Below are 20,056 nucleotides of genomic sequence, written 5' to 3' on the forward strand. Positions count from 1 at the left end.
CAAAAGCCTTGACAAGGAGGGTAATTGGGAGGGAATTCCCGAAAGGGAAGGGCATACCCATTTTCTACAAGATTGAGAACCCAAAGATCTGATGTAACCAATTCCCAATCCTGTAGAAAATGGGTAAGCCGACCCCCAACCGGACCCACATGATCCTGAATAGCGGATCTAGGGCAGCTTTTCTGTGGCAGGGGGGTTGGAAGAGGTGGAGGAGGAAGAGGCCTGACGTCCACGAGGACGCGCTCTTTGCTTTCCCCTGTACGATCTGTCCATAGAATTTTGCTGTTGCTGCTGCTGCTGCTGCTGCTGTTGGCCTTGCCGGGAAATTCCGAAATGAGCGACCAAAGCCCCTGAAATGAAATTAATGAAATGAAATGAAATTAAATGAAATTTGATTTGTAGAGCGCATGGCTGCCCGAAAGCGTCCCAGCGCTTGCTTAGGGAAGATAGCCCATTACTGGGCATCCCCAAGGTGAAAGCCAGGCATCCCGCTGTGAGGGGCCGTTGTGGAGATTAAGCAAGCTATTGCCCAGAGTTACAGAGTGGGACTCCATGATTGGAATTGGCACCGAGGCGAGAATTGTCAGGTCCGGGGAAACTTGAGCCCAAGACCCGCTGAGGCGGGGAATTGAACCCAGGTCCGGGCCAGACCTCTGCATCAGGGTCTGCCGCTCCAACCACTTGAGCCACACTTCTCCCCTGAACCTCCTGTTGGTCGAAGAGCCTCTGATCTGGAGACCTAAAGACTTAGCTGTCGCTCTGCAATCCTTAAATCTCTCAAGGGCCACATCCGCTTTCTTCCCAAAGAGACCAGAACCATCAAAAGGAAGATCCAGCAAAGTCGCCTGAACATCAGCCGAAAAGTCTGAGGACTTCAACCAGGCTGACCTCCTAGTGGCGACAGCAGTGCCCATGATACGAGCCACAGAGTCGGCAGTGTCCAGACCACTTTGAATAACCTGGCGAGCCGCCGCCTGAGTATCAGAGATCACTTCCTCAAAATCCTTCCTGCTGGCATCAGGAACTTTAGGAACCAGGACACGCAAAGAATCCATCAGGGCATGCACATATCACCCCATCAAACAAGTGGCATTAGTTGACTTCAACGCCATGCTTACCGAAGAAAAGGTCTTTTTTGCAACCTGGTCTTGTTTCTTCGCTTCCTTTTCACAAGGAACCTGAGGAAAGGCACTAAGACTCTTCTTAGAACAGGCAGCCTGAATGACCAGGCTCTCTGGCGAAGGATGAGAAGACAGAAAAGCCGGGTCCTCAGGTGCAGCCCTGTACCTTCTCGCAACACTCTTAGAAACCGCAGGAGCCGACAATGGTTTCTTCCACACCTCTATAATGGGATCCGTCAAGGCATCATTAAATGGAAGCAAAGGCTCAACCACGGAACTCGGAGAATGCAAGACCTCAGTGAGGATATTGGATTTAAACTCCACCGTTCTCAAGGTCAATTGAAGAAGTTCAGCAGCCTTCCTCATAACCAGATGGTAAGGTTGGATATCCTTAGAAGGAGCACCAGAGCCTGAGGGCAACTCACACTCTGGAGAGAAATCAAGGCTTCATGAATCTGCCAACTCCTCAAAACAGCTCTCCTCCAATTCACCTTCCTCCACATCAGAATGTGAATCCAGGTACCTTTGCTCTTCCAAAAGGCGTTGAGCTTCCCTTCTGGACCTCTCCTTCACACGCCTCGCAGCCGGATCCACCTGTGGCTCCGTCGGATTCGGGGCCGACGCCGGTATCGAATCCGATGGCACAGAGGAATGCCCTCGAGGACGATCTGGAGCGGGCGACGCCGGAATCGGCGTCGCCGACTTCGGCGGAGCCGGGAATTGCCAATGCGGCGTCGGAGCCGGCATGTAAGGCATGAACGGAGCCGGAGGATAGGAGTGAGGAACTCTCAGGCTGAAAGCCAAAGGACCCATGGGACCCGAAGGTGCACCAGAGGGGTACCACGCCCTTGAAAAGACGCCATACATAGCGTTAAGAAACGCTGAAGGGTCCTGGCCTGGGGCAGGAAAGGGCGGTTGAAAACCATCAGGCCGGTCCTGAGGAGGGATCGGATTCGGCTCTTCAACAGGCGCAGAATCCACATCCTCCCGAGCCTCTTCCTCCTCACGGGCCGGGGACGGCGCAGGAGACGGATTCGGAGCCGGAGACGGATTCGGAGCCGGAGAAGGATTCGGAGCCGGAGTGGGAGATCGCCCATGCGACTCCGAAGGTGAGGCCTCACCTTCAGGCTCAGAGACTTCCAGAGTAACCACCTTCGAACATACCTTCTTCGGTGACCTCGAGCCAGACTCCTTACCAGAACGACGTCGGGACTCATGTCTCCTCTTCTTATGTTTCTCCTTCGACTTCGAAACATGATCCGATGCCGACCTCGAAGACGACCCCTCTCGAGAAACAGACCTCGACCTCGACCTCGCCCTTCGAGAACGAGACCTCGACGATTTCTCCTTCCCAGCCTTCATCTTCGCAACCAGGAGTTTGGCCTCTCTCTCCCTCAGGGCCTTCGGGTTCATCTTCCGACATGAAGAACAATCTTCCACATCATGGTCGGAACTCAAACACCAGATGCAGTCATCATGCGGGTCGGTAATAGACATCATTTTACCGCACTCCCTGCAGGGCTTAAAGCCGGTCTTCTTGGATGACATCGTCGAAGAGACAGGATACAAAGAAGCAGAAATTTGCAACAAAATGGCAACAAAGTACCAGTTGGCTACAGAGATTCCCGATAACCGTTAGCGTCGACGATGCGGAAAAAAGGGAACTGATGTCATCACGCCGGCGTGGGCCTATTATAGGCGTCGGTGACGTCAGCGGAGTCGCGAGCGGAGCCGTGTCTCTTGTGACGTCCTATCCACTTCGGCGCGAGGCTACGAAAAGAATTTCCGAATGTTGCTGACGCAAGGGGGATATTCACAAGGTGAGGAATCCACACGGCAGATGTATCTATCAGAACATTAGCAACTTTAACATTGTCTTAACCAGTAATATCAGTGCTACAGAGGTAGAATATCTTGACACCAAAGTACAGATTGACAATAACACTATACAGACTGTCCTCTTTCGAAAAAGCACAGCTGGCAATTCTTTGCTCCATGGCCTGAGTAGCCATCCGGAAACTCTAAAATGGAGTATTCCGTATGGTGAGCTGCTCAGAGCCAAACGTAATTGTAGCCGAGAAACTGACTTCCTCAAGGAACAAAAGCTCATGACTGAGAGATTCAGACAAAGTTAAGTCGTATCATTCTTAACTATACTGGCAATAACAAACAGATACGCAGATGCATTAACAGAAATTGGCATGTCCTCAAAGGAGACCCCATAATAGGCCCTAAACTCTCTGATCGACCTATGATAACGTACAAACGGGGCTGTAACCTCCGGGATCTCCTTGTCCACAAAAACATAGGCAAAGCCACTATAAAAAGAGGGGTAGATCTACAAGGGTTCTACCCATGTGGCCACTGTAAAGCCTGTACTCATAGCCACATGTTGAAAGAATATTGGAACGCTAGCACGTACAGCATGAAACCCATAAAACAATTTTTAACATGTACTACCACTTTTGTGATTTACGCCTTAGTCTGTCCATGCAATCTGATGTACGTTGGCAGTACCACCCACATGGCTAAAACAAGCATTGGAAATGCAATAGGTCTCGCAGTAGTAAAGTTTGAGCTATAGGTGTTATTTATTTTTTTGTTTTTTATTTATGTGTTGTTTTTTCTAAATAGCTAAATTAATAGCTTTCTTCTTTACAAAGCCAATAGTTATAATTTTTGTAAATGTGACACCTCTAGCATTTGTAAAGCAACATGTTTTGTATTAACGGGACTTATATGTGACTTATATGTATTGATATAAAAAAAAATCAATGGCTTTAAAAAACAATAATTAATACGTAAATAAAATGGATTTTATTTTATATTGCCAATAGCTTAAAGTTTATTAAATATATTTAGTGAAGATGCTGTGGTTGCGCTGAGTGAGGGTGAGGGTGAGTGAGGGTGAGGGTGAGTGAGGGTGAGGGTGAGTGAGGGTGAGGGTGAGTGAGGGTGGGTGAGGGTGGGTGAGGGTGGGTGAGGGTGGGTGGGGGTGGGTGAGGGTGGGTGAGGGTGGGTGAGGGTGGGTGAGGGAGGGTGAGGGAGGGTGAGGGAGGGTGAGGGAGGGTGAGGGAGGGTGAGGGAGGGTGAGGGAGGGTGAGGGAGGGTGAGGGAGGGTGAGTGAGGGTGAGTGAGGGTGAGTGAGGGTGAGTGAGGGTGAGTGAGGGTGAGTGAGGGTGAGTGTGAGTGAGTGAGTGAGGGTGAGGGTGGGTGAGGGTGAGTGAGGGTGAGTGAGGGTGAGGGGTTGAGGGTGAGTGAGGGTGAGGGGTTGAGGGTGAGTGAGGGTGAGGGGTTGAGGGTGAGTGAGGGTGAGGGGTTGAGGGTGAGTGAGGGTGAGGGATTGAGGTTGAGGGGTTGAGGTTGAGGGGTTGAGGGTGAGGGGTTGAGGGTGAGTGAGGGTGAGGGTGAGGGGTTGAGGGTGAGTGAGGGTGAGTGAGGATGAGGTGTTGAGGGTGGGTGAGGGTGGGTGAGGGTGAGTGAGGGTGAGTGAGGGTGAGTGAGGGTGAGTGAGGGTGAGTGAGGGTGAGTGAGGGTGAGGGTGAGGGTGAGTGTGGGTGAGGGTGAGTGTGGGTGAGGGGTTGAGGGTGAGTGAGGGTGAGTGAGGGTGAGGGGTTGAGGGTGGGTGAGGGGTTGAGGGTGAGTGAGGGTGAGGGTGAGTGAGGGTGAGGGTGGGTGGGGTGAGTGAGGGTGAGGGTGAGGGGTTGAGGGTGAGTGAGGATGAGTGAGGATGAGTGAGGATGAGTGAGGATGAGTGAGGGGTTGAGGGTGAGTGAGGGTGAGGGGTTGAGGGTGAGTGAGGGTGAGGGGTTGAGGGTGAGTGAGGGTGAGGGGTTGAGGGTGAGTGAGGGTGAGGGGTTGAGGGTGAGTGAGGGTGAGGGGTTGAGGGTGAGGGGTTGAGGGGTTGAGGGTGAGTGAGTGTGAGGTGAGTGAGGGTGAGTGAGTGTGAGGGTGAGTGAGGGTGAGGGGTTGAGGGTGAGTGAGGGTGAGGGGTTGAGGGTGGGTGAGGGTGAGTGAGGGTGAGGGTGAGTGAGGGTGAGGGTGAGGGGTTGAGGGTGAGAGGATGAGTGAGAGTGAGGGGTTGAGGGTGAGGGGTTGAGGGTGACTGAGGGTGAGGGTGAGGGGTTGAGGGTGAGTGAGGGTGAGGGGTTGAGGGTGAGGGCTTGAGGGTGAGTGAGGGTGGGTGAGGGTGGGTGAGGATGAGTGAGGGTGGATGAGGGTGAGTGAGGGTGAGGGTGGGTGAGGGTGGGTGAGTGAGGGTGAGGGGTTGAGGGTGAGGGTGAGTGAGGGTGAGGGGTTGAGGGTGAGTGAGGGTGAGTGAGGGTGAGTGAGGGTGAGGGGTTGAGGGGGAGTGAGGGTGAGGGGTTGAGGGTGAGGGGTTGAGGGTGAGTGAGGGTGAGGGTGAGGGGTTGAGGGTGAGTGAGGGTGAGTGAGGGTGAGGGGTTGAGGGTGAGTGAGGGTGAGGGGTTGAGGGTGAGTGAGGGTGAGGGGTTGAGGGTGAGTGAGGCTGAAACAAATATATGGTTTCAAAAAATCCAAATCGTTCAAGATAATAATGCCATATCTCTAAACTATTTCCTAGAATACACAATTTGAATTGGAGATTACAATAAACATTAACCTTAAACCAAATGGATAACCAAATAAGCACGATCAAAATTCACAGCTCAAAGGTTCGGAACAGACCACATCAAACTCAATTGTGAAAAAAAGTCAAATATATTATTGCGTTATGTTAGTCTTTTACAGCCGAATACAAAGAACCTTCGTTTGTAGGTTCATCCCAAAAATTACAGTTAGTAAAGGTATTTTAAAGGTGGAAGGAGTTTCTCTTGCAATATGAGAACAATTAAGTAGACTCCTCTCACATGCAAATAACTTGTAGTCCGATTTCTCCTTCACCTTTAAAGGTTTCTGATATTTCAGACAATATATTGACGTACCATTTAATTATGCACAGCCAGCCTTTGATTTGAGAAATCATGAATTACGTATAAGCTGCTTACGTTATTTAACCAGCAGTAAACTGTATAAGCAGGAAGAACTTACTAGTTTTTGGTTTCAACAAGCTAGAAATGGTGAGGTGAGGCTGCCGGACTGACGGCCAAGTAGAATTTGCTGAAAAGGTTTGCCAGGTGTTGCGATGTATTTAGTTGGTTGGCGAAGGGGGTGTTGTGGATTTTTCCTGCTTTTTTTAGCCGAGCTGCTGCAGACGTTGTGAAGACATTTGGCAATGTAAACAGCTGAGCTGAATGGCCGGGAATGAGTGGGCGGTCGAGGAGGCCGCTGCCGATTTGGTTAATGTTGGAGAAGGCTGAGAACAGCATGCTCGGGAACCAAAGGGCGGTGCAACCTGACGACTGGCCATGCCTGGGTCATGTGATACGACACCAGCAAAGCTGAATGGGGCGCGCTGGTAACATGACGCTGAAAGGGCTAGTTGACTGGCTAATGTAGACCCAGTACAACCATCTTGTTAGCTAACAAAGTACTCCTAATATGACGGATAATTACGTTGCATCAGGGAGCACTGTGTGTTGTTAGGAGGGCAATGCTGTGGGGAGGGGGGAGGAGAAATGCGACATGGCGGGGAGGGGGCGGAGCGGGGGAGAGGGTGTTAAGCAGCAGGGTACAGATGGCTGAGGGAACAGACGGCGAACAGACGGCGGGCAGGGGAGGGGGCGGAGCGGGGAAGGGGTGTGAAAGCAGCAGGGGCCTGGAGTGCGGCTGAGGGAACTGATGTGCACGCGCTTTTAAGCTCAATGCGCATGCGCATTGAGCTTAAAAGTCACGGGCACTGCAAGGAATCGCCACGATTCCTTGCAAGTTGGATAAAGAGTGGATAAGCCCCCATAGTCTCGCTTGCTCGATGCGCATGCGCATCGACAGGCGAGACCTAAAAACAGATCTTGGAACATACGAGAGCCATTAGCAAAAAAGATCAGCTTTATCCAGTGGCGAGACACTTTGAGGCATATCATTTCTCTGAACCTAGTAAACTTAATTACTTTGCGATTGAACAAGTGCCCTTGCAAGTGAGAGGGGGGGAACCACATTTTGAAACTCAGAAAAAAAGAATCTAGACACATAATTAGTATGTGCACGAGGTACCCCAAAGGGCATAACCTGGATGAGGAGATGGCTGTTCATTTACAGGATATTAAATGAATAGTTCTGCCATGACCATCCTGAAACTTAGAAGAGATTGAATTGTAATATATGACTTAATAACTTATATTGAATGTAGATCATTATGAAATGTGTATACAATCAACCTGTACATACCTCTAATCTGTGTTTCTCTTTCTCTCTTTTCCTTCTTGTTCTCTTCCTTTTTTCCTATCACAGGTTGTGAGGGAAGGACTATGCCAGAGGACTGCGGCACTGCCACCCTACTCCTTTCACCGGCATTTTATTGTCTATTTTTTCACATGCATTTTTTTCACATGCACTTTTTCATAAGATATTTTGGTGCACTATATATTTACATATTCTGGTTTCGTATTGAGTGCTCCTTGCTGCACAGTCTATTGTAGATATGTATGCCTTTATAGGACATGATGGAAAACTTCCACATAGAGATTGGGCACTAACCAGCCCACCATTATTTATTCCTCCCAAAAGGGTGGTAATTATCTCTAGAGTCTATAATCCATTATTATATATTGGGAACACACCATCTGTTTAAAAATCAGCATGCTTTACAACTCTCTCCATTAACTAGTTCAGATTATGTATAAAAACGGAAATACTCTGTATTAACTGGGCGGTGCACTACTTGAACCACAATGCAATAAGGCGGACGCCGACGCAAACTATTGCATTTGAACCAGACTATGATTCTAAATTAGATTTGATGTTAGGCCCCTTAATAACATACTCATTTAATGTTGGGAATACGAACTTTGTGACTGTATATGTTATTTTTACCAAGGATACATATGTTTGTATATTGTAAGATGGCGCCAGTTGTGATTTCCACAGTCCGCTTTTCATGATTACACTTGGAGTTACGATTTGTGAGTTGTTAAATGGAGTAACTTTACTAGTCCAAATTGTGTGAACAAACGCTCTTGAAGCACGAAACGCGTCACGTTTGGTTTATGACTTCAATAAACCAGGATTTTTTGACCTAAAAGGACAGTGTGTCGTGGGTTTTTTGACCCAAGTGCTCGATGGAACTCCAATCTGCACATGATATTTGAAAACCGGCTGCTCCACCGGCAACGAGCCACCCCTACAAAGACGAGGGATCCCCCTGAGGAGCACCTTGCTGTGTGATATATATATATATATATATATATAGATATATAGTGGCTCAATGATTGGAGCGGCAGACCCTGATGCAGAGGTCTAGCCCGGGACCAGGGATCAATTCCCCGCCGGGTCTTGGGCTCAAAATTCCACGGACCTGATAATTCTAGCCCCGGTGCCTATTCCAATCATGGAGCCCCACTCTGCAACTCTGGGCAATTATTATTATTGTTATTATTATTGTATTTCTTATATAGCGCCAGAATCTACCCCCGAAGGGGTATCTCCGCGCTTGCCTTGGGAACCCGTCCTGGTTTTTCCCTGTGAGACAGCCCCAACAGGGCATCCCCAAGGTGAAAGCCAGGCATCCCGCCGCGGGGGGCCGTTGTGGAGATTAAGCAAGCTTAATGCCTAGAGTTGCAGAGTGTGAACCCATGATTAGGTCAGGCACCGAAGCGAGAATTATCGAGTCCGTGGACATTTGAGCTCAACACCCTGCCGCGTCGGGAATTGAACCCTGGTCCCGGGTCTGACCTCTGCTTCAGGGTCTGCTTGCTCTAACCAGTGAGCCACACTTCTCCAATAGCTTGCTTAATCTCTACAACGGCCCCCACAACGCTAAGGATGCCTGGCCTCCACCTTGGGGGTGCCCAGAAGTGGACACCTCACAGGGAAAGCCAGGATGGGTTCCACAGCGGTATTCGTACAAGCGCCTTGAAACCCTTGCGGGTGAGTAGAGCGCTATACAAGTATCAATTTACATATATATACACACATACATATATATACACACATATACATTAACACACGAACTCCTGACTCAACCGCCACTAGGAATCAGGATACGGACCACACGGTAGGTAGGAATAAAGTGCTTCTTTATTATCTCGACGCGTTTCGTCCGGTGCTCCCAGGGGGGGGGGGGGGGGGGGGGGAAGGAGGGGTGTGTGTGTATATATATATATATATATATATATATATATATATATATATATATATATATATACACACACATATACACACACACACACACACACACACACACACACACACACACACACAAAAAGTACAACAAACACGACAGTCTGTTGTTCCTTTTGAACTGCTATGGTGGTCTGAGTTCCTTCTTCGCCGGAAGACAGAAGTGGACGGAAGTGGTCGGAAGTGGTTGGAATTATTTGGCGCACATCGTTACAGAGGTCGGTTGCCTCTGTTTCCAGACCGCCTCCCTGCAAGCTGGAAGCTGCCCTCAACCGTGACTCGTTGGCTCCGTTGTGGAAATTGGCGGCTTCCCCCTGACTTCAGTGAATGCCACAGAAACAAACCGGCGGACGAACGTATTCGATCGAGTCGGAGGACTCGGAAGAAGACAACTAACGCCGGTGAGTGGAAGAATTGCTTTATTGTCAGGAAGGGAGATATAGCAGAAGGCAAGACAAGGAACAAAATTGACTGTTGTCAGTTTGAAAATCCAAGACGTTCGTACCGCAGCCTGCCATGTCAGCAGAAGTAGAAAGAGAGAGAGAACTAGCAGCGGAGGGTATGTTCAGCATACAATTGACTGGAGCACGGAATACATCACAGTTACCGGTTACGGAGCCCGACAAAGACGCTAAAGCACTCTTAAAAAACTTCGAGTCAAAATCGAAATTAGAAATCACTAAGTGGTGGGAAAACAAATCACTTTCCAAGTACAGCAAAGTGGGGCGGGTACCTCGTGGGTTGAGAATTCTATTGGCCCCGAGCTTTGATAGACCAAACCCAGAAATGCTCCGCGAGTAGGGAGAGAATAATTTACAGGCGTCCATGAATTTGGTCAGGATTCTTTGCAAATACGCCAAAATAGACCGCATGGAAATCTTGAAAGAAATTGAAGCTATTGTCAGAGAACTTGACAAATTACCAACAACGGATTACATCACCAAAACTAAAGCGCCCTTTACTGAAAGACTTAAAAAACACGAGGAAAAGATCAAGGCGCGGAAAGCCCACAAGTTTGCTAGAGATTTGGCGGACTACGAAAATGGCCAGATTTTCACGTTTACACGCAAATATGACCTGGTCAAAAGAAAACAATATAGCGAGAAAACTTCAAATACGACTAAATGTGTAGAGTCAGCATCAACTCCCAATGACTATTCCTCTAATGCAGATACATTGTCCGTTACGAGTGGTTCAAGTAATTCAAGTGCAACAGCTGAAAGGAACTTGATATTTTATTTGAGGAAAGACTCAAAACATTGCGTCCGAGATTACAAAGGAGGCCAGACGAAAACACAGGAACAAACTCAGAAGAGATCAGCGCAAAAGGCTTAAAAACCGCCACAAAAAAGTAAACGTTCTGGCAAAGGAACAAACGCAATTAGACAACAGTATTGTCAATCTGACCAACGTAGTTCTAACCAAAGCGGAACAACAACTTCTGGCGTTAGGTTTGAACTTTTGTCCCGGCAAGAACTTCAATTATGCACGAACTAGAATTGATGTATTTTGTTTTATTCGTAAACTGAAACTTAAGAAATACTTCGCATTAAAAGTAGACAAAAATCAAACAGGTGTTTCAGACAGTAATATGCATGATTCTGATGATGTCCCGTCCTTGTTGGCTTCTGATGTCCCTGGTGTAACTATACATGACCTTCTTGAAGAAGGGTCAAACAATAGCGAGCCCATGGACCCCATTGATCTATCTACACAAGAAAGACTGCGCAAGATAGATTTTGTTCAGAAAGGGCCGGGAATTAGTCCATTTAAAAACAAATCATGTTTTGTTCCTCTCATGCCGAAAATTTCTATTGATACCTACCATGACATGATTACAAACGATTTGAAAAAATGTAATTTGAGTGTTAAGAAAAACAAACAGCAGCGCAGTTCTTTTTTCAGAAAAATTGCATATGACAAATTGATTAAGAAATTGGGTGAAAACTGACATCGTGATAAAAAAATCCGGCATCTGGCCTAAAAAAGAATATATAGCAGAAGCCAATAAACAGCTGGGCAATGAAGAATGCTACAAAAAAGCTTCATTCAAAGAATATGAAAATGCTAGAACGGCTTTGCAGAAAATGCTAGTTCAGTGGAGAAGAGAGGGCCTAATATCTAATGATGAAAGCAAATTTCTATTTAAAGAACACCCAGTGTTACCCATTTTGTATCTTATTCCTAAAATACATAAGTAAGTAACACCGGTTCCGGGCAGGCCCATTAGCTCTGCCATAGATAGTGCCAGTGACAATATTGGTCAATACATCGACCATTTTTTACAAGATTTGGTAACATCTCTCCCGAGTTTTGTTAAGGACACTGGGGATTTTTTGGCAAAAATAGAAAATGTAGTGTGGTCTGATGATCTATATCTAATAACTTTAGACATAGAATCATTATACACAAGCATCAACCACACACAGGGCCTGGAAGCAATTAATTATGTTTTAGCCAGTAGACCCATTGAATTCTATGCCCACAACAAAGACATTGTTGAATTGATCAATTGGTGTTTAAATAATATTTTTTTTCTTTTCAACAACGTACTGTTTAAACAATTGAGGGGAGTTGCTATGGGGGCCTGTTTTCCCCCAGCTATGCGTGTTTACACGTTGGCTGGTGGGAGGAACAGGTCCTCAGGCGCCAATACAAGACGGTGTGTGAGCAACACATGGCTATGTATCTTAGATACATCGATTGTGTTTTTATAATTTGGCGTGGTGACATCTCGATTGCACAGAAGTTTATTGATGAGATTAATGACAATACCCTTAATTTAACTTTTACTTCCCATATTCATACTATGCAAATAGAGTTTTGGGATGTTAAACTCTGTATTGAGAACAACAGGTTACAGAGTACTTTATTTAGAAAACCGACGGCAGGAAACATTACATTACATGCCAACAGTTCCCATCCGAGGCACCTCATTGCTAGTATTCCTTATGGTGAGGTTCTCAGACTTAAGCGTATCTGCAGTGATGAAAATGAGTTTCACAATTGTGTTGAAGACATGCACACAAGGTTAACAATGAGGGGATACAGCAACAAACTCATCAATGAGGCCATCAGTAAATCAAATGAACGACCGAGAGCTAGTCTTTTTAAAAAAGATGCATCTGCATCCACAAAGGAGAATACCTTCTCAGACAATCCTAGATTAATCACGACTTACTGATGGCAAGAGAGGAAAATTAGATCAATTGTTCAAAAACATTGGCCCATTGTCCTTACAGACAGTGCCCTGTGTGACTGGCTGACTTCTTCCCCTGTTGTAACCTTAGAAGAGGTAGATCTATGGGCAATGATCTAGACAAAAACTTCCCTGAAGCGATAAAAGCAACACCATGGTTACAGCCGTCCAGGGGTTTTAAAAGATGCACGGTCTGCCGTGCTTGCAAATTTGGTTGTAACAAGACATCTTATCAAACACCATTCGATACATCCCCTGCTGCAATCAAAAGCAGCTTTAACTGTAAAACTGATTTAGCCGTTTATGTCCTGATGTGTACCTGTGGTTTAAATTATGTGGGAAGCACGAAGCTAAAGGTACACGTCAGGATATTACAAAATTTGAGGGCTATCCTCCACAATGATGCAGCCTATCCCGTGGCACTGCACTTTTTTAAGTGCCATGACAAAGACATCAACTGCCTTTCTTACTTTGTCATCGGTGCTGTTCCCAACAATAAAAGAGGCGGTAATAGAGAGAAGAAATTAAGGCAGTTGGAGACCAAATTTATTCTCTAACTGGATAGTAAATGGTCATGTGGTCTCAATAATGCGGAGGATATGCACACCTTTCTGTAAAATGCATAAAGCAGAGCGATCTCAAGTTCATGGGTCAGGGGACTAATGCAATAACATTTCTTGTAGTTTAGGTGTACCTAATTTATGTCATATGACCATTGCCCATGTAAATATTTTATTTATAATATATACTCTATAATTTTATATAATCATTGTTGATATAATATTTTATGGCATTTTATGAATCTTGTATATGCTTTTAAGAGTGGTTTTTAATCCGGCTGGAGGCAACCATTTTATGGTTGAGGATATATGGAATTGATTTGCTATGAAGTGTAATACTATCAACCGTGTAATTATATAATGCACATATCACACTTTATATTTATTATCTTTGCACTGTTGCACATTTAGTAAATCACTTTATTGTAGAAATTTGCACTAGTTGTAAATAAGAAGCACTCAAGCACTTTGTTAGTTATACGAACAATTAGGATCCAACCGTATAACTGTCGTGTGTGAATAAATTTCTAATTTAAATTTATAATTTAAAATATTTATAAAGCGCAGCATACACCATGCGGTTTCTTGGAGCTAGTGGGTCGATCGGCAGCTGAGGGAAAGAAAACAAGAAGGAAAGGGATGAAGAGCTAAGCGGGGAAGGCCTGATTGAAGAGGAAAGTTTTTAAATCTTTGCGAAAGGAGAGGTACTGGGTAGCAGAACGAAGATGATCAGGGAGGGAGTTCCAAAATGTTGGGGCCAAGGTGGAAAAGTTGGCCCGCCCCACTTTTTACGTGTAAAACGTGGGATCTGAAGAAGAGACTTCGAGGAAGACCGGAGCTCTCTTGTGGGAACATAAGTTTTATTAGTGAGGAGGTGAAGGCGGGGCAGTGCCCTGCCGGGCCTGGAAGACCATGCAACCGGTCTTAAAGAGGGAGCGTTCTTTCACGGGGAGCCAGTGAAGCTCCCTCAGAAGGGGGGTGGAGTGGTGATAGCGTGGAAGGCCATAGACCAGCCGGGCCGCCTGGTTCTGGATCAACTGGAGTCTTCGCAGGCTGTATGCTGGTATGCCATGATAAAGGGCGTTGGCATAATCCAGCCTTAATATCACCAAGGCGGCCATGATGATCTTAAGTGCCTGAGGGGAAAAGAAGCGGGAAACAGAACGGATGGTACGGAGAGTGAGGAAACAAGAGGAAACCACAGAGCTGATTTGTGAATGGAGGGTGAGCTGATTGTTCATTTTGACACCCAGTGTTTTGACCGTGGTGGAGGGGGAAGGTGCGGAGCCAAGAGAGGGGGGCCAAAAGAGAGAGTTCCAGGGGCTGGATGAACCACCGGTGAGAACCAGTTCGGTTTTATCCGGGTTCAGTTTAAGATGGTTGTGGTTCATCCAGTCCCTGATGAACGTCATAGTAGACTGGAAGTTAGAGACAGAGAGGGGAGAGGAGGACAGGTCGAAGATGAGCTGGGGATCGTCCGCGTAGTTGAACACGGTGACCTCCAGCTGCTGGAGCGCGAAGATAAGAGGGAAGATATAAAGGTTGAAAAGGAGGGGAGAGAGAGAGGACCCCTGGGGAACACCACAAGTGACAGGGAGGGGGGTGGTGGTGAAGCCGCCTAGCCGCACTGCCTGGGTGCGGTCCCTCAGAAAGGAGGAGAGCCAAACCAGAGCTGATCCCCCGATACCAGCCGCCCTGACACGGGACAGTAAGATGGCATGGTCCACCGTGTCAAAGGCGGCGGGCAGGTCAAGGAGGACCAGTGCCTGGCATTTGTTGTCATCCATGCCCTTTCTGAGGTTATCTAGGACTGAGACCACGACTGATTCAGTCGAATGTCTAGGACGGAAACCGGCCTGGCGGGATGCCAGCCCCCCGGTAGCCTCAATACGGGCGCTAAGTACCGCAGTGACGTGGCGTTCCATCACCTTGCCCAGAAAGGGCAGCAAGGAGATGGGGCGATAGTTGGCCGAGATGGAAGGGTCCGCGCCAGATTTCTTCAAGATGGGTACTATAGTGGCTGCCTTTAGCGCAGGGGTCACTACACCCTGCGCTAGGGAGCTATTGAGGAAGGCAATGGGGGGTTCAGGACAGCAGGAGTAAATTTGCTGCAGGATAAGTGCCGGACAAACGTCCGCTGGAGACCCCGACTTGACTTTGGGAAGAATCTCCAGAAATGATTCCTGAGTGAAGGGGGGGAATGGAAGTGAGAGGGCATTGGACGGTGGGGGGGGAGGGATCGACAAAAGCTGGTGAGGGAGGTGGAATGTTAGCCTTGATGGTAGCAATTTTCACCAGGAAATAGGTGTTGAGTTGGTCACAGAGAAGCTGGGAGGGAGGGATTTGGGGTGAGGTTCGGTCTGAGAATGCCAGGTCATTCACTATGCCAAAGATTTCCCTGGATTTGTTTCCAGCAGACGTTATTTTTGTAGAGAAGTGGGCGGTTTTTGCGGCGAGGATTGCTGTCTTGTATTTGGCCAATGATGTAAGGAAGTGGGTTTTAGATGAAGGACGGTAATTTTTCCTCCATTGTCTCTCCGCCCGTCGGGTGCTCAGTTTAAGCTCTTTCAGGTGGTCGTTGAACCACCTGTTAGAATCCTTAGGTCGACGGATGGAAATGCGACGTAGGGGAGCCACTGAATCACAGCCGCCAGCCAGCCAGGTGTTTATGGCCTCGGCTTGTGAGGCAGATGATAAGCCAGAAAGGGTGGGCGTAGAGTTTCGAAGCAGAGAGGTCAAGGAGGGAAAATCCAATCTGTTCCAGTTCCGTGCCCAGGTGTTTTTGGTATGCGGAGTTTTGGATGCCAAGTTACGGGGAATGGAGAGGGAGATGAGGGCATGGTCGGACCAGGGGCAGGGAGAAACAGCTGCCGAAGTCACTGGGAGATTGAGAGACCAGACCTGGTCGAGTATGTGCCCGTGAGTGTGAGTGGGGACGGTTATATGCGGTACGAAATTGAGAGACAAAAGAGATTCTGTGAACTCTTTTGAGGCCGTACACTCGTGAGGGTCTGAGGGCCAGTAATTTAAGTCCCCTAGCACCAGGACCGAGGCGTAGTTGACCACCAAGTTGGCCGTCAGGTCTTGAAATGCTGGTAGGAATGAGGGCGAAGGTTGAGGGGGACGGTACATTAAGAGGCAGGTGATGGGAGGGGAGAATGATAGAGAACGGACTACCAGAAAGTCGGTAGGGGGAATGGGGGGAAAGGGAAGTGATTGAAAATTCAATTCCGACTGAGCGATTAAGGCGACCCCACCACCAACCCTGCCCGCTGGGCGGTCGGCCCGTAAGGCCACATACGAGGGGGGAAGGGTAGCGAGGAGAACAGGAAGAGAAGAATCACAATACCAGGTTTCGGTCAGGAGCAGTAGGTCAGGCTTCTCCGAGTCGAGTAGGATGAACAGCTCGTGATGGTGCTTGACCGCGGACCTGGTGTTGAGTAGGAATACAGACAGAGGCGGAGTGATGGGGTGAGGGTCGAGTGGAGGGGGGCAGGGCAACGGAGGGTGTGGTGTTGTAGGGGAGGAAGGGGCGAGGCCCAAAGAGTGGACGAGCCCACGGACAGGGTCCGGGAGTGGCCAGTGGCCTTGGAGGGCGATGAGTTCCTTGGAGGAATAGGACATCATTTTGGCAAGGTGTCGTGCCCCTGGCCCCGTCCGGTCGCGGACGGGCGCAGACGATCTTGCCTTAGGCGCGCCTTCGGCGCGCAATCGTCGCGCCCGCTGCGCTCGTCCGCTGCGCTTCCTACCGAGACACATGATTTATGGTAGTGAGACAGGGGGTTAGAGGGGGCGGGGCCAACAGAGGGGGCGTGTCTGTGGCGCGCCTCGCGCTCGAGGATGGCGGCAGAAGGAAGGGGCTCGTTGCAGCGTGTAGCGCTGTTTAGAGAGAAGGCAAGGAGTGCAGGTAGGAGGGGGAAGTTAAAATAACACAATATCACGATTCAATTTGAAAAACACAGAATAATGCTTTCTCCCGGCTTCTTCGCCTCAGGAGTCCAATCATAAGTGAAGCGCCTAGCGTCTGCGCACACTATTTGTAGAAATTGACGAGGGGGCGTGGCCAACAGAGGGGGAACAAGTTTGCAAACATAGTTACTGATTAGTCACAGTGAACATATTAATAGAATATATATGCGATATATCAAGTTGGGATTCATCCTGTTTATTGATGAATGAAATATTGTAAACAAATAACTTTGTTCGCTGACGTTAGATGTAAATGACTTATCGTATTACACGTAATACTTACCTTTAATACTTACCAAAATACTTACATTTTAAAGTAAACCTTTTTTACTGCGAGTATGCCTTTACGTTTAATGCATTTACAACGTGATTCAAATACGTTTTCACATAGTAAACACTATTTTAGAAAACGGTTTCCTAAACTTATTCTGTGAAAAATAAAATCCACTCTACAAAACCATATAAAATACAGCCATCCATCATTTTAGCAATAGTAATACATCTTTCAAATACAATCCAGAGTGCCATCTACAGGCCAGAGGTAGTTGTAAATGCATTAGTGGTTAAAAGACTTGTGATTCAGGTTCAGTCGTTGTTAAGGAGTCGTGGTTCAGGCCCTTCGCGGTGAATGAGTCGTTGTAAAGGTTGTTTCCTATTTTAGCTATTTCCTGACACAAAGTAATGATTGCTTTATTTCCTTTAGAAAACGAAAAGAGACCAATAGGCTCTGTTTCCAACATCTAAACAGCAATGATCAAATTCTAAAGAGAGACTAAGAAGTTCTGAGAAGAGACATTTTATTAGAACAAGTTTCCAAAGTTTTTAGATTTCTAGTGATCTGATGCCTCACCACCAAAGCGGTGGCACAACAAAAGACACTGTTCCACCTGACAATCTACATTTCAAAATATGTACACCCCTATAAGGGAGTGGAAGGCCTTTTTGGGAAAATGAAATATGCAAAGAAGGTAAATGGTGTATGTAAAAGTCTTCAGTGAAAGAACAGTATTACTTGAGCACTATAAACGCAGGATGCACAATGGACTGTAGGAGATGTTAAAATCCCAAGAGCAGAGCTTCCAGGCATATGAACACTCAGAATCTGTTGCAAATGGATGGGAAGTGAAAATCAGAGTTCAATCCATTCCACTAGCTGCTCAAAATGCATGAAAATATAGCGCAATAAATCTGAAGTGTCCACGCGGTCTATGGATCTCCGTTAGATCCTGGGTATGCGATGGATTGTGGGCAGATACCAGGGGGGAATATTACGAGGGCCCTATATGCCAGGAAGGGCCGGTTCCCCCTTGTTGGGCCTCCGGCTCATGCGGTACAAGTGTGGCACGCAGCCACTCGAAACCTCAAGTGGGACGGGAGATTGACTCTCGCGACCCCATTGTGGAATTCATAGAGACTAGGCAGCCTGTGGAAAACGAAAGGGTTTGACAAATGGGACCTCATTAGGATCTCGCAGATTGGGGACGTCTGGGGAAAGGAGGAGATCCTTTCATTCAACGCTCTACAAAGAAAATGTCATCTGCAGGAGAGCGAGCGTTAACGATACCTTCAGGTCAGACATGCCCTACTGGCCAATATACCCAGAGGCACCACGCTCCCGGAGGCCTCCCCTCTGGAGGACCGGATACTGGATGGACATCTCCCAGAAAAAACTATCATTGATTTATAAAAAGCTAATTAACCATATGGGGGATAAATTGGTGGCACTAAGGGAGCAGTGGGGCGTAGATGGCCTAGAAATGGATGATGAGGACTGAAGGGAGGCAGTCTCCTCCCCGAAGGTGGTAGTCCTTCAGATGAGGCTCAGGCTGGTCCAAATAAAGATCCTCCACAGATCGTACACTACAGGACCTCGGCTGGTGCTGATGGGACTCGCAGATAGTGGGGAATGTAGGAGGGGGTGCGGAGAGACCGGGACATTTATGCATATACTGTGGCACTGCCCTAAGATTTAGGAATATTGGGATAAAATCCACAATAAGATCCGTGCGGTAATGGGGGTGGACCTGGCGTTAGAGACCAGAAGATGTATACTGAATGTATGGGAGCCCACGGACCTGAATGCATATGGAAAGCTGTGTGTGACTGGCATGCATGATAGCTAAACGGAACATCGCTCAGTTATGGGTAGCTAGTCAGGCGCCACAAATTGGGAAATGGATGGAGGATTTGGATTGGTGCATGTTCAGGGAGAGGTCGGTCTACATTGCCAGGGATAGCCCCGGGAAATGGGGGAAGGTCTGGGGTGCATGGAATGGTTATAGAGGGGATATCTGTACTCCTCCAGTGATCAGAGAAGTGGCAGTTGCGTTGGAGTCACCGTGATCCCTAAATGTCATGCTGTGAGAATTGTTTTGAAATACCAGAAGTGTTTATCAGATGAAAGTGAAAATATGTATGTCGCCTGATGCTTTTTTCCTTTTTTTGAATAAATTAATAAAAAGAGTTTTAAAAAAATCTTAAGTGTACCTTGATGAAAAACATCAGGCCTGCAGAATAATTATACTATTACAAGATGGTGACATGTGGATGGAGAAATGCAGCACAAGGAGGAAGGTAACTTTCCCATAATCAGAAACAAAACCAATGTAATTGAGGGTTACAACTGGATCACAGCATGTCTCCAGTACAAGAGGTCACTTTAGTCTCTACAGCCTGACTGTACAGAATCCTGCTGGTCACTGAATCTCTGAAAACATGTTTAACAACTTGATTAAAAAAAAATTGATTAAGGAAAGAGTATTAAAACAAAAACACAGAATGAGACTTAGGCAGGGAATGAGACCATACTTCGGCTATGCTCCCTACGCTGTCTGCCCTTGCAAAGAGTCCTGTTACAGATATTAACTAGCATTCATAAAGTATTCTCTCCTTAAACATCCGACTCTTATGGGTGTGTAGCTTAGCTGGCTGCCACTGTAGAGCAACAAGATCATCCAGTCTCACATGGGTAC

At 47.3% G+C, this 20,056-nt stretch overlaps 1 protein-coding gene across 4 annotated transcripts in view; it reads right to left on the bottom strand.

Annotated features, from left to right (window-relative positions):
- Positions 1-20,056, bottom strand: part of GGNBP2 (gametogenetin binding protein 2) — a 352,328-nt gene that overhangs the window by 207,120 nt on the left and 125,152 nt on the right. The gene's annotated exons all lie outside the window — the stretch shown is intronic.

The sequence above is a fragment of the Lissotriton vulgaris genome, chromosome 2_1 (assembly GCF_964263255.1).
Source record: "Lissotriton vulgaris chromosome 2_1, aLisVul1.2, whole genome shotgun sequence".
NCBI lineage: Eukaryota > Metazoa > Chordata > Amphibia > Caudata > Salamandridae > Lissotriton > Lissotriton vulgaris.